Source organism: Vombatus ursinus, unplaced genomic scaffold, assembly GCF_900497805.2.
Source record: "Vombatus ursinus unplaced genomic scaffold, bare-nosed wombat genome assembly UNPS02014812.1, whole genome shotgun sequence".
Lineage (NCBI taxonomy): Eukaryota > Metazoa > Chordata > Mammalia > Diprotodontia > Vombatidae > Vombatus > Vombatus ursinus.
This window is the reverse complement of record NW_020954590.1, coordinates 15,145,674-15,159,666: the sequence shown is the minus strand read 5'-3', so window position 1 is coordinate 15,159,666 and position 13,993 is coordinate 15,145,674. Positions and strand designations below refer to the sequence as shown.

Below are 13,993 nucleotides of genomic sequence, written 5' to 3'. Positions count from 1 at the left end.
TGAGTGGTGATATGGAAAGAACAGTTTCATTGGAATAATGGGACTGGTGGGGAGGAAGTCATATTATAAAAGATTGAAAAGTACGTGGTAGATTCTGACACACAGAGGATCCAAAAAGGATATTGACAAGATAGAGCAGAGGTTCATAACCTTTTTGTGGCATGGATCCCTTGGGCAATCCGATGAAACCCATCGACCTCTTCTCAAAATAATGTTTATAGATGTGAAAAATGAAATAAGTAGGATTACAGTTACATTGAAATGCAGTTATCAAAATATATTTTTAAATATTCATGTAAGAACTCTTAAGAACCTTTAAAACTAGAGAATTGGGTTGAATTTACTAGGATAATATTCGGTGCCATGTGGCAAGCAAAAAATGTAATGTGCTTATGGGTTGCATGCTTGGCTACCAAGAACAGGGAAGTGATAGTTTCACTATATTCTGTCTTGTTCTTGTTTAGTTATGAGCATCATGGATTAAAGGTATTGAGAAAGTGGAGTGTATTCAGAGGATAGCAACCTGGAGAGTAAAGGATTTTGAAAGGACATCATATGATGATCAGATGAGGAGCTGGGAAAGTTTAGCCTAGAGAAGAGAAAATTGGGGGTTGGGGGATACAGGACAGCTGTCTTCAAATATTTATAAGGATGTCATGTGGAGTTGAGATTATATTTGTCTTGTTTGACCCCAAAGGACAGAGCCAAGAACAGGAGGCAGAAGTGGCAAAGAGGAAAATTTAGTATTGACATTAGGAAAAAAATGTTTCCTAACAATTGTTTTTTTTTTCTTTGTAATCTTACATATTTTATTTTATGCATTTAAAAGTATTATTCTGAGAAGGGATACATAGGCTTCATCTGACTGGCAAATTAATATATGGCCAAAAAAGATTAAGAACCCCTGCTATAGACAAAGGGAAGCCACTGAAAATATTTGAGCAGAGAAATTCATTGTTCAATTAGATTAAAATCATGTTTATATATACTATATGTTTATAAAATGTAGTTTTGCATGTAATATATATGGCATATATGAATATATGCATACATATGCATGTATATATTATATACATATGTGTGTATAGACACACTTAGTGGTGCAAGACACTGTGTTAGATGTCTACTTACCGTTCTGCTATGCACTACATTCCATATCCTATCTTTATACATAACATTTTCATGGATAGAAGATTTCACATCTGTCTTACACAAGTCTTAACTTTCTTCAAAACAAAGTTCAAATGCCACCTCACATACAGGAGTCCTTTCCTAATACTTCATTTTTTTTTCAGTACTCTCTGTATTGAACTTATTTTCTATATATTTTTATATACTTACCTGTGTTCCTGATCATCACTCAAAAGGCTCAGACCCTCATTCCCTGTTTACAATAACCACCAAATGTACCTTTGCTAATCCTAAAAATCCCAATTTGAGGTACACCTTGGGCCTGCAAACCAATGCCTTAGCATAAAGAATATAGACTATTTGTCAAAAATCAAAAAAAAAGGATATAAAATAATTTCAGGTAGAAAACAAAAGTCATTGAGATTTCAATCATTTTACCCATGAGTAACAATGAAGAATGATTAACTTTAAGTAAAGTAAGGACTTTTCAATCAGTCATTTTCCATTTACACAGAAAAGATGATAAAATTGATGCCAATTGCAAGGCTTTGGATTACATGGAAGAAAATCTAAGCATTAAGTGTTACCTTGTTTTAAGCTGAATTTTTGATATGGATGTTAGTTTTCTCCATATATATTGGTGTAGGATATATACATCCCTTCCTGGAACAGGGAGCGATTCAAGATGTCTATTGAGTACTTTCTACCTTATGTTATGTCATTATAATCTGTGAAAGAGAGAAAGTCTTAATACCTGCCCAGACTTCTAGATGTCAAGATCCCAAAAAGCAATGCTTGGAAATAGTCATTTTTATTTCCCATTAAATTCAGAAGTTTAGACTTTGGTTTGGAGAATAGTTCATTATAAAATAACCTACTTCAAAATTTAGATATTTTCTTTGGTAATTCCAAGAAAGTTTAACAGATTCTCAAGATTGCACTGTGTAGGCATCAATTATGCCTTCTGTCCATGAAATAATTATTCACAAGCAAGTTTGTCACTAGGCAGAAAAATATTTAGCCGTGGTGACCACAACATTGGACCTGGGCCTTTTCATCTCTTCTAATCTCATCTCAAAAACAAATAAAAATATAAAAATATGAAATGACTTTCATTGTTCTGACAAGGACTTTTCATTGTTGCCTTAGTAAATCTTTATTGAATGGAATATTGTGTTGTCCTCTTCTGTTTTCACAAAGATCCTGGTCAGTCCTAGTCATCGGTCTCAGTGCTGAGCTGCCCTGGTTTTTCTGGTTGTGTGTCCCCATCTGATTCTGCTACCTCCTGGATCCCTTCTTCATCACCTTGAAGATCAAATTTTCTGTTGAGCTCTGGTATTTTTATGAGGAAGGTTTGGAAGTCCCCTATTTCATCAAATATCTATCTCCTCCCCTGAAAGATCATGCTCATTTTTGCTAGGTAGTTGATCCTTGGTTGTAATCCAAGCTCCTCTGCCTTACAGAATATCATATTCTACACCCTACGGTCTCTTAATGTAGAAGCTGCAAGGTCCTGTGTAATCTTGACTGTGGTTCCATGATATTTAAATTGTTTCTTTCTGGTTGCTTATAGTATTTTCTCTTTGACCTGGTACTTCTGGAATTTGGCTACTATATTGCTTGGTGTTTTCAATTTGGGATCTCTTTCAGGAGGTAAGCAGTGGATTCTTTCCATGGCTATTTTACCTCTGGTTCCAGGACCTCAGGGCAGTTTTCCTTTATGATTTCCTGAAAGAAAACTGTCCTGGCTCTTTTTTTCATCATGATTTTCAGATAGACTAATAATTTTTAAATCGTCTCTCTTGGATTGATTTTCCAGGTTAGTTGTTTTACCAATGAGGTATTTTATATTTTCATCTATTTTTTCATTCTTTTATTTCTGTTTGACTAATTCTTGCTCTCTCATAGAGTCACTAGCTTCCATTTGCTCAATTCTACTTTTTAACAAATTGTTTTCTTCTATTAGATTTTATACCTCCTTCCCCATTTGGCCAATTGTATTTTTAGGGACTTGCTTTCTTCAGTGTACTTTTTTTTCCAGTTGGCCAATTATATTTTTTAAGGACTTGTTTTCTACAATTCATTTTTGTCTTTCCTTTTCCAAGCTATTGACTCACTCTTGCATACCTGTCATTTCTTTTCCCGTTTTTTTCTTCTACCTCTCTCATTTGACTTTTAAAAACCTTCTTGAGCTCTTCTAAGAAGGCTTTTTGGACTTCAGACCAGTTCATATTCCCTTTTGAGGTTCTAGATGTGGGTTTGCTGACAATGTTGTCCTCTTCAGAATTTCTGTCTTGATCTTCACTGTTCCCATAATAAGAATCTATCGTATATTTCTTTTTGCTCATGGTGTTTACTTATTTCCTGGCCTTTAAAGAGATTGAGCTCTCCTGCTAGGGAGCAGAAGGCATTGACCCAAGCTTCTTGTGTTGAGAACCTAGGGCCTGGTCACTGACTTTGTGTACTGGGGCCTCCAGTGTTGGCAGTTGGAGGCTGTAGAGTTCTAGCAGCTTACCTGGTGTTGGGCTGGAATCAGCAACACTGGAACTCTAGGTAGGGTTGGGTAGTCTGGTCCCTGGATATTGCCTCTTTTCCTTTCCTTTCACTTTCTTCAGCTCCTTTCTGATGGATGTTGCAGGATGTTTATGTGCCAGGGGTCCCTTGGAGCATTGCTTCCCTTAGTTTTGCTGAGGCACTGGGAGAGCCAGTTGCTGTAGAATGCTGAGGCACCTGGTGATTTTCCAAGCTGGTTTCCACTGGTTCCTCTGCCCTTACTGAGGTATTTGGGGGTCCAGGTGTTGGTGTTTGCCAGATCTCCTCCTGGTATGCTGAGGTGGGGCTTTCCACTAGCTTGCTGGGATGCCTTCTATTCTTTACTGTTCCCCTTCCCCCAGGGTAAGAGGGGCCTTTCCAGTTAATCCCTCAAGCTACCTGGGCTACTGGATTGCTGCACCCTGTCTTTATTTTGGTTCTGCTGTTCCAGGGTTTTTCCTGGGGTGATATTTTCTGGGCTTTCAGAGGTTAATCCTAACAATTGTGGTTGTTGTTCTTGTTGATGTTGAGTCCTTTCAGTCCTGACTGACTCTTCATGACCCCATTTGGGGATTTCTTGGAAAAAGATACTAGAATCATTCACTTTTTCCTTCTCCAGCTCACTGAACTGAGGGTCTACAGGGTTGAATGAAGATGAAGAACTGAGGCAAGCAGGGTTAAGTGGCTTGCCCAGGATCAGACAACTAGTAAGTAGCTGAGGCCATATTTGAGCTCTCAACTTCAGGACTTCAGGCCTGGATCTCTATCTAGTGTACCACCTCCAGGCCTGGCACTTTATCCACTGGATAGCTGCCTCCTAACAATCGGAGATGTCTAAAAGTTGAATGGCTTACTTTGAGAAATACTGGGTTCCCCCTCTTTTATCCCTCCCTCTCTTTCAAGCAGAGAATGGGTAATTATTTATGGGGTATGTTCTAGTAGATTTCTTTTAGTAATGGGTTGGACTAGAAAGCTGAGATTTGAGATTTCTTCCACTTTTCAAATTTTGAGATTCTGTGAGTAGGTAATGAGAAAGTAGAAGCAAATCACACAAGTGAATCCCCACCACCACCACACACACACACAATTTTGGTTCTGACAAAGAGGAGAATGTAGTGGAAAACATTGATATTTCAAGTGAAAGAAAGTCACTTAATACTTCAATGACCCTGACAACTAAAGATTATAGGTTAGGGAGGATTTCCATCCTGGGAAATCCCCACATTGACATAATCAGAGGTCTGGACCAAAAGTCCAAAAAAACACTGTGTTTGGTATTGGGGATAGGAAGAATTTAATAGTCATGGCACTCAAGGAGCTTTTATTCAACTGTGGGTATCAGGAAAGGCCTCATGTCAGATGTGGGAAAGGAGCTATGATGAAATGTGAGCTAGAGGGTTTTGTGCAGTGAATCTAGATATACTCAGATTGTCATTTAAAAATCCTCTAAAATAGGCTTCTAAGAATTGGAGGTAGAAGGCTTAATCCCTGTGCTATAGCACCCTATTAAGAGCTAGGATTTGAGAAATGCTTAGCCACCCTGGTGGTACTCTGACTTTGCACTGACTGTCCCCCATGCCTGGAATGTTTTCTTTCCTCAACTCTACCTCCCGGCTTTCCTAGTCTCCTTTAAGATTTATCTCAAATATCACCATTTGCAAGAGGCCTTTCCTGGTCCCCTACACTGTTAATGCCTTGGCTAGCAGATTAATTTCCATTGACACTCCATAGATCTTGTGTGCATACATGCCTTTGGATGTTGTCTCCCACATTAGAATGTGAACTCCTTGAGAGCAGGGACAGTGTTTTCATCTTTCTCTGTAACCCCAGTACTTATGACAGTGCCTGATATCTAATAAACTCTTAATAAATGCTTGTGAACTGATTGCCTGAGTACATCCTCTAGAGATCTAGAGTATGACTGGTACAGAACAGCAACAACAATAACAATATTTACGTAGTGCTTACTATGGTCTACGTGCTTTACAAATATTATCTCATTTTATCCTTACAACAACCCAGGGGGTGGGTGGGGTGAGAACTATTATGCTCCTCATTTTATAGACTGAGGAAGGTGAGGTAAATGGAGGTTAAGTGACTTAGAGTCAGAGAGATATTAAATGTCTAAGGCAGGATTTGAACTCAAGTCTTCCTGATTCCAGGCTCAGCCCTCAATCAGTTGCCCCTAATAGAACAATTCTAGGTCTTTCTGAGGGTTCTAAGAATCTTGAAGGGGAAGAATACTTTTCCACATCCCCAAAAGAAAATTTCTTGAATGTTTTTGTTTTGTTCTAGTCTAGACTAAGAGATACAAGGTAGACTTTGGGAAGCCTTAACTTCAGGTACAGGAATACCCTGTCTGTATATTTGCTGCTGGAGGCTGCTCCATTTTACCATTTTCAGTATAGCTAGCAAACTACAGGCAGAGAGAGTCATTAATGACTGCACTGTCGTAGGGCCATAGCTGTGCCTTGTCATTTTCAGAATGCAGTTTTCCCCCCAGGTTCAGGGATACCTAGGCAAAAACTAGTTCTCTTTGACTGTGATCTCATAGGTGGAATTCCTAATCATGGAAAGGGGAAAGCTTTTCCTTAGGAATGTGAACACTACAAACAAATTTCTAATTTGGGGTTAGATATTTTGCCATAATTTCTATGCACCCCCATTTAAAAAAATCAAATGAAGTATTAATGTCAAAATTGAGCAAGAACAGCCCATTGAGAATGCTGGTTTGTGTTTCTAACACTCCAGTCCTGATACTCTAAGAGAACAAAGTCTGTGTTCTAACCTGGAAGATTGGCTGAGCTATTAATCTGCATTGTTTTATAATATAGACTAAGTACAAACAGAGACATCTAAAGGGATTTTATATCCCCAATGCACTTGGGACTACTGATAACCCTTTTCAAGTTAGCTGTCATGTTGAACTAACTTGTTAAGTTTTCTTTGTAAGAGAGGCCATTAAGAGTCAACTGGGTTCTCTCATGGATTCCACAGCTGATAAAAGTGGACTTTATGTACTAGTCCCAGGGAGAATTGGATACTTTTCAGAGATACACAGACTAGGATAATGCCTACAAAGCCTTTTCCCCCCTCATTATCACCCTTAATAGTCTAGTGAAATGAAATTTTAATGACTATTAGTTTGACTTTATTTTAATCTGAGTTGGTTTTTTTTTAAATAACTGGTACTATTAAATAAACTATTCTGTCTAGTTAAAGTGGAAAATGTCATTATTAAGTATGAACCTACAATGATAGAATTGCCTTTCTCTACCTATTCATTATTGTGCAACACACAATTCAGAGCTCTGAAGCCTGGTACATGGAACCAGGTTTAATCTTGGAGGTCTGACTTTCTGTTCCCACATCAACAACTCTTTAGGCCATTAGGAGACTTGACTCTGGGAAATCTCTGAATGGAATTCTTTTCAAAATTTTTGCAAATGTGTGTCAGAACCACTTGTACTGGCTCACAAAAGGCAATTGTTAAATTTTCAATTGTTAAATTGTGAGCCTTTATAACTTGGAAATTACCAAAGGCTACACATCAAGGCTTCACTGATTGTTCTGTCAATTACATAGATTTAAGAAAATGATGGAGAAAATGTTAATTATGCAGATTAAATTTAAACATGTGCCATGCATTTTTTTTGAGATCCATCCAGTTGTTAAATATTTACCAGCACATTCCTGTCCAGGAACTATAATAAAGGCAACAATAATATACCAGGTAGAGGAAGGTTGTTTTTCACAGAGGGATCTTCAGAACATTACATAGCTAAGAGTCAAATTGGGATCTGTGTTCTCATAAAAATCCAAGTCAACCAGTTGGGACAGCATTAGTAAAAACCATCTTCTTTGAATGATACAATCAAAACTCCAACCAAAGACTCACCACCATATAAAACTCATCAAGATGATCTGGGAACCTCTTAATCAACTCCTATGTTTTATTAACATCCAATTTAGATTATGAGGTTTGATTTAATTAGTAATTTTTACTCTAGACAGTAGCTAGAACATACTTGGTTGATGAGAACTAAACTACTTCGTAATCTATACTAATACAATCCAAATTTTGTTCAGTTGTTTCCATCATGTCCAACTGTTATGACCCCATTTGGGTGTTATTTTTTGCAAAGATATTAGTGTAGTTTGCCGTTTCCTTCTCCAGCTCATTTTACAGAGGAGGACACTGAGGTAAACAAGGCTAAGCGACTTGCCCAGGATCACACAGCTAGTAAAGGTCTGAGTCAGGATTTGAATTCAGGTCTTCCTGACTCCAGGTCTCATACTCTATCCACTGTGCCATCTAGCTACCCAATACAGTCCAAAGTTCTTTGGAAATAATGCATTATTGCCTGAAATGTAGAGAGTATTATAGACAGCATTAAAAAGAACAGTCTACAGCATGTGTTAATGAAATGAGCCTATGTCTTATGTGAATTTTACATTTAAGATAGCATAGACAGATTGAGCTAGCTAAAGATTAAATAAGAAGACCATTTCTTAGGACATTTTATTTGGAAATAGGAGTTACATTTAAAGGGAAAAAAAGAATTAAAATGTTATTTTTAAACGTAGAGGTTGCAATTAGCATGTGTTGTGAGCTGAAAATTTTTCTAAGAAAAGAGACCATAAATGCCATCAGAAAAATAATGCAGTGCCTTTATGTTTAAGTCCTCAAACTATTAATTATAGCTAAGAGACTTCAGGGGAGCTTTTGAACAAGTTTACATTTGTTTTCCCTTTCCCAAAAATCCACTTTGACTGGATTTGTTGCGATGTCCAAATAAAAGAGAACTTTTTTTTTATTACTGTTTTTCAGTCAGTCAATAAATATTTATTAAGCATCTACTATGTGTCAGACACTGGTGCTAAAAATATCTAGTCTTTTTTATAATATTTTTTCATTAAATATTTCCCAATTACATGTAAAAGAAATTAACAATCATTTTAAAAAAATTAAATTCCCAATTCTTTCCCTGCCTATCACCTCTCTCCCCTCCTTCAAAATGCAAGCGATTTGATCTTGATTAGACATGTGAAGTCATGCAAAACATATTTACACATTAGCAATTTTGCAAAAGAAAATCCAGATCAAAACAAAAAACAAACAAACAAACAAGAAAAATAAAGGAAGTTTAAAAATATGCTTCAATCTGCATTCAGAGTTCATCAGTTCTCTCTCTGGAGGTGAATAGCATTTTTCATCATGGGTCCTTTGGAATTTTCTTGGATCATTGTCTTGAACACAGTAGCTAAGTTTTTCACAGTGGATCATCCTTACAATAGTGCTGTTACTGTATACAATGTTCTCCTGGTTCTCTTCATTTCAATTTATGGCTACTTGAAGTATTTCCTCTTTGACATGGCAGCTCTGGAATTTGGCTATAATGTTCCTGGGAGCTTTCCTTTTGGTACCTCTTTCAGGAGGTGATGAGTAGATTTTTTCAATTCCTATTTTAGCCTCTGATTCTTGAAATATGATGTCTAGACTCTTTCTTTGATATTTTTAGGTAGTCCAATATTTCTTAAATTCTCTCTCCTCAATTTATTTTTGAGGTCAATTTTTTTTCTAGTGGGATATTTTGCATTTTCTTCTATATTTTTCATTCTTTTGACTTTGTTTTATTGTGTCTTGATATCTTATGGAGTCGTTAGCTTCCACTTTTCATTCTAATTTTTAAATAATGATTTTCTTCGGTGAGCTCTTGTACCCCTTTTTCCATCTGGCCAAATCTCTTTGTAAGGTGTTATTTTCTTTTTTAAGTTTAATTTAATTAATTTTTATTACATTTTAAATTCCAAACCATCTCCCTCCCTCCCCAACCTTCACTAGAGAAGGCCACTATATAACACACACATATGTGTGTGTGTGTGTATTTATAACCATACTATGCATACTTCTATTTATCAGTTTTGAGGCTTTGCTTATAGCTGTTCTGACTTCATTGTCTTCTGTGTATTTTGTGATCTGTCACCATTATAGCTTTTTATGTTTTGTTGTGTGCTCATTTTTCCAATGAGATTTAAATATAAACATACACCAACAATGATCTACATAGTTGTTTAATTCATTAGTGAATCATTATTCTTTGTACCATTTCATGTTACTTATGTATAGGAGAGTATAAAAGCAAGGAAGCAACTAACTAGTATCACTGTAAAGAAATTAAAAAAAAGTCCTTGGTGTCAAAATGTACTTATCTGTAATTTCTTAATTATTTCTATTTTCCATGAGAGGCAAGCAATACATATTTATTAAGTGCATAACTACGTAATATGCACTATGCTCAGTTCTAGGCAGTTAATAAGATACAACTATAATAAAAATGAAAGACAGTCCTTTCCCTCAAGAAGCTTACATTCTGATAGGAAAAGGCAACTTATAAAAAAAGATCTCCAAAGTGGAGGTGAGGAAGTACACTGTCTATCTTGAGGCATGGAGGGGAACTTCAGGGAGTCAAATTCACAGATGTGAGGGGAATGAAGAATGGCCTGATGAGGGGAATGAAGAATGGCCTGAATAGATCTCTTCCCAAAGTGAGGACCCCTAGAAAGAATTCACCAGTGGAGAAGAAGGGATGACTAATTGGAGAGATGCTCCAGGAAAAGAAGCCTAGTTACTGAAGGAAGTTCTAGGGTGAGAAGGCAGATAAGTTGTAGAGGGAGAGTCCAGAGAAAGTAAAAAAAAAAATACAGATGGAAGTAGCAGATTAAAAATTATTTCTAAGAGTCAGAAGTTTCCCTTATATTTCTTAAGAAAGCAACTACTCAGGGGCAGCTAGGTGGCGCAGTGGATATAGCACCAGTCCTGAAGTCAGGAAGACCTGAGTTCAAATGGCCTCAGACCAAACAATTGACAGGTACTAGCTGTGCGACCTTGGGCAAGTCACTTAACCCCGATTGCCTCACTTAAAAAAAAAAAGAAAGCAACTACTCAATATGCATTTTAAACTAAGTTTCTAGCTACAAATATAATCTCAGTTTTATCAAGTTTGGAAGTTAAGCTTTTTAGGAAGAGCATCAGTGGTAAGACAATGGGAGATAAGAGTTAGTAATGGCATTTCTCTTATGGATTTCTATCCAAGTCAACAAATATTTATTAAGCACTTACTATATTGAAGGCAGTCATTCTAGACAGTATGTATACAAAGACAAAGACAAGGGCCTGGATTTCTACTTTTTGATGCACAACAGGTACACAGAACAATCAAAATAATGCACTTTGTGAAGGGAGGGAGCACTAACTACTCCCTAAACTGGGTAGTCAGGAAGGGGGTGGCACCTGAGCTAAGAGTTGAACAAAGATATAGATTCTGCCAAAGATGAGTAAAGAATACATTCTATCATTTGGAGATGGCTTATTCAAATACTTGCCTAGAGGTAGGTGATGGCATGCTAAAGTTAGGAACAAATACAAGAGATCTAGAATATGGCATACCTGAAGGAAAATAATGTAAATAATGTAAATAAAACTGGTTATAGCTAAATATAGACAAACTGAGAAAGGTTTTAAATGCCAGAACAAATTAATGAAAGGATTTGTTCTGCAAATCGTAGACTCAGTCAAAAGGCCATAGCCAAGGACCTAGAAGGCCACATTTGGCCTTGAGGCCAAAGATTCCCCACCCCTGGGCAAAACCCTTCCAAACTTTCTTTTACAGTATTATTTTCACCTTCATCTGAAAGATAGTGTCAAGTTCTCTGATGCCTTAAAATTTCATTTAAAGAACAATCAGGAAATAAAATGATTAGGGGAGTTCTGTGTCTCTAAAAAAGAAAAAAAATTATTTTTGTCATTTCCTACAATGCTCTATTAAGTAAAGCCTTCATGCTTGACTCACAAGGCCTAAAAGAAATTTATAGGTGGATCCTATCATCTTACCCCTGGAAGGATATACTGACTCAGAACATAACAATCCAAAGATTCAAGGTGCTGGATATTTCTATCAAATGGTCTTGATGAGGATGGGAGCTAGGCCCCAAAAAGGAAAAACCCTGGACTTTCTCACTTGGCCATATCTCTAGTGTTTGCCTGAGGCTATAATCCCATCAATTGACCTTTCATTGTGGTTACACCCAATCTCCCAATTCTCTGTTAAATTTAACCTAGCCTACCCTCCATTGTCTTACCTCCCAATAGCCCCTGGCCATTTCCCACTCTTACTCCTAGGGAGGTTCCATTCTCCCTTGGTCCCATGGTTCAAGTCCCAGGAGTTCTGTTCATCCCAATTTACTGGCCATTCCCATCCAGATCCTCCTTAGACCCCTCCTCCAGTCATCCCAAACTTCTTGGCCACTCCTAGATCCCTCCCACAGTCTTTCTATATATAAGGTCCATCTAGTCTCCATTAAGGTGATCAGATTCTTAAAATTTAGCCACTGCTCAGATTCTTAAAATCTAGCCTCGGCTCAGATTTAGCCATGGCTCAGATTCTTATAATCTAACCAATAGCTCACTAATATTCAGACTCCTTAAGAGTCTGACCAATATGGATGTTCTAATAAACCTTGTCTTTGGCTGAAAGAAGAGTTGGGTTGAATTCCTTTGGGCCGGACCCACGTGTTGTGATTTTGGGGTCCCAGCACCCCTAAACCTCAATAATCTAAGTCACATGATATCCAATGATATTCTCAAAAGACCATTTAATAATAAATAAAACAAAGTCAAAAAGACTTTTTTTTACTGTAACTAATGTTTTCATTTCACTTTTATTTGTATTCCAATGTCATATTTATTCCTGCACCATAAGCTTTTGTTTCTTCAGTGCCTTCTGGGATATCTTTTTCTTTTGAGCTACCTCCTCTTCTGGTTTAGGAACAATTTGTCCCTTTTCAGTAAGTATCATCTCAATATGGCAAGGAGAACTCATGTATGGGTTGATTCGACCATGAGCCCTATAAGTGTGCTGTCACCTTTTGGGAGCCTTGTTAACCTGGAAATGCTCAATGACAAGAGAATCCACATCCAAACCTTTCAGTTCTGCATTACTCTCTGCATTTTTAAGCATATGCAGCAAGAATTCAGCACTCTTTTTGGGCCAACGACCCTGTGTCCAACCCCACTGCTTAGCCTGGGCACACCTGCCAACTTCATTGTATCACTAGAAGGGAACAGGTTTCTTCAGTGTGACATCTTTCAAATACTTGATAGCTTTTTGTATATGCATGCCCTTGAAAGCTTGGGCTGTTTCATGGGCGTTCTTAGGGTGGACTCAGAGATTTGAACCCATTGCCTTGCATGATTTTGTGTGGTTCTCTGGATCAAGAAAGTAACTCACCATTTTAAATGATTACCTAGGATGGATCAAGGGAAGAGCATCAAAAAGACTTGTTGAGAGAAATGAAAAGGAGGTGGTTTTTGTTTTGTTTTGGTTTTTTTCCTGGAAAGAACTGCTTCCTACCTTTTGCCAATGAGAATAGGCAGCTATTATCAGCTAACTACCTGTAACAAGCTAGGCATATAATAGACCCTCAAGCTTGAGAGAGCAAATCCTCTCCAGCATCAGGCAGGGCACAATAAGGGAACTGCCAAATATGTCAAGTTTCCATGGGAATAAAACTGAATCAACTGAGGCTTCTTTGTTGAAAGGGACAAAATCTACCAAAACATGTCTTTAGAACTGTAAGAGAAACATAGCAACGTTCACTCCCACAAACTATTTTGTCTTGAGCCATTTGTGTTTTTTCCATCTTATAAACATAATCCAGATAATTTTCCATATGTCAAATTGTCCCTGAAAAAACCAACAAAACACCAAACCCAAAAAAGAAAAAAATAAAATACTATATGGAAAGTATCGTGACAAAAACAGACACTAAAATGTTAAGATTTATAATGCTTATATTCAGAATACACACTGAAATTCCAATCTGTTTTTTCCTCTTTGTATACTAGAGAAGCAAAACATATCTTTTAACAACCTTTACATTAATTGAAAACACACACTGCCTAGAGCTTCATGTGTGTTCATGGAGTATATACAGTATATCCATTTCTTTGTAAATGCTTAACACACTTTAAGAGAATAGTACAGGTCTTCAGATATTACCAGATCTGTTTTAACACTTATAAGGTATTGAAAAAATTGGGAGAAAGCCCACTAATAGCTGCAGTTATTCATACAAGAAAGAATGAGGACAAACTTGTAATGGAATTGTGAGAATGATTCAGGACATGGAAGTCAGCATGCCATTTAATACTGAAGCAGTAGGGAACAGTTGGCCAATTCATGAATTGGGCAGAATGTCTGTTCTGAAAGGGAATTATGGAAGAAAAGGATTTTCCCTTAATTAGATGAATTAGAAAATGAAAATGTGT

General features: G+C 37.1%; 1 pseudogene; it reads right to left on the bottom strand.

The window, feature by feature from the left end:
• Nucleotides 1–12,407: 12,407 nt before the first annotated feature.
• On the bottom strand, nt 12,408–12,956 carry LOC114053725 (annotated as a pseudogene).
• Nucleotides 12,957–13,993: the final 1,037 nt, after the last annotated feature.